This window comes from Pyxicephalus adspersus, chromosome 3 (assembly GCF_032062135.1).
Source record: "Pyxicephalus adspersus chromosome 3, UCB_Pads_2.0, whole genome shotgun sequence".
NCBI classification, from domain to species: domain Eukaryota; kingdom Metazoa; phylum Chordata; class Amphibia; order Anura; family Pyxicephalidae; genus Pyxicephalus; species Pyxicephalus adspersus.
In genome coordinates, this window is record NC_092860.1 from 11,613,491 (window position 1) to 11,615,283 (window position 1,793).

A 1,793-nucleotide genomic window follows, 5' to 3' on the forward strand; every position below is an offset into this window, starting at 1 on the left:
ATTATTATTATTATCACCGAAACACTCCATATTTGTGATCTGGTGACATCACCGAGACACCCCATGTTTGTGATCTGGTGACATCACCGAAATATTCCATATTTGTGATCTGGTGACATCGCCGAGACCCTCCATATTTGTGATCTGGTAACATCACTGAGACTCCATATTTGTGAGAACGCAGCCTTTCCGATCACTGGAGACTGGTGATGACACTCTAATGCCTCCTTCTATATAAATATGATTTTTCTTGGTATGACGATGGTAACATCCTAAGATTGTTTGCTATGTAAGATGAGTCTTTGGTGACTGTCTGCTAGCCGGTCAGATGGAGTCTCCAATATAATTTGGGAGCTGGCTCTCCTCGCTAAGAATTCCTCACCAGGCTCAGCTGCCAGTGACCTCCGAGGGTCATGAGAAAACCTTAATGAAGAGCCTTGTCAATGTGTTGGTGCTCCTGGAATCCACAACCCTCAGCCCAGTTCCATAAAACCTTCCTCCTGCCACCCTAGTGGAATACACAGGACAATTAACCCTACTTAGATCAATTTATTACTTGCATTTGTCTGCAATTTCAAAGACCACAATGGGTAACCACATCACTAAAAATGGTCTAAAAGATAACACAAAAACACAAAACCAAGAAAAGAACCTAGTTATGTGACACAATTTCAACACATTGTGGCCAAATTTATATGAATGAGACTTGCTGTCCCTTATTAATAAATCAGTATAGAAGCCATTAGGAGGTAAGATCAATACCTTTTATAGTTGTAATTTGACTATACATACAACAGGTAAAAAAGATATTTAGCTGTTGTGGGACCAACGTCAACTTCTTCAGACAAGGAGAATTTTAAAACCATAGGTTATGCGGCAGACTCGTTAATAGTATACAAGCATGTGAAAAGGTTGTCTGAGGATGTTATTCACCTGGGAAGTGAGCAGAAACCCCTTACAGAAATGTTTAGATTGATTCATAGACACCAAAGTTTTCCTTGCCCTAAAGTCCTATTGTTGTTGGCCAAACACATGGCGTGCTTCAGCAAGTGGATACCATCAAGCCATCTACGACCAGACCAAAATATAGCCACATCACAGGGCAACATCAATGCAGCCTATCCATTTACAACAGAATGGTGGAATCCGTGAGAGGTCTCATATTTTTGAGAATTTGAAACTGCAGCCTTTTTGATCACCAGAAACCGATGATATCACCAAGACTCTTTATAATCACGAGAATGTAGCCTATTTGATCATTAGAGATCAGTGACATCACCAAGACACTTTATATTTATGAGAACGTAGCCAATCCGATCTGGTGACATCACCGAGACCCTCCATATTTGTGATCTGGTGACATCACCAAAATATTCCATATTTGTGATCTGGTGACATCACCGAAACACTCCATTTTTTTGATCCGGTGACATCACCGAGACACTCCATATTTGTGATCTGGTAACATCACTAAGACTCCATATTTGTAAGAACGCAGCCTTTCTGATCACTGGAGACTGGTGATGACACTCTAATGCCTCCTTCTATATATTTATGATTTTTCTTGGTATGACAATGGTAACATCCTAAGATTGTTTGCTATGTAAGATGAGTCTCTGGTGACTGTCTGCTAGCCGGTCAGATGGAGTCTCCAATATAATTTGGGAGCTGGCTCTCCTCGCTAAGAATTCCTCACCGGGCTCAGCTGCCAGTGACCTCCGAGGGTCATGAGAAAACCTTAATGAAGAGCCTTGTCAATGTGTTGGTGCTCCTGGAATCCACAACCCTCAGCC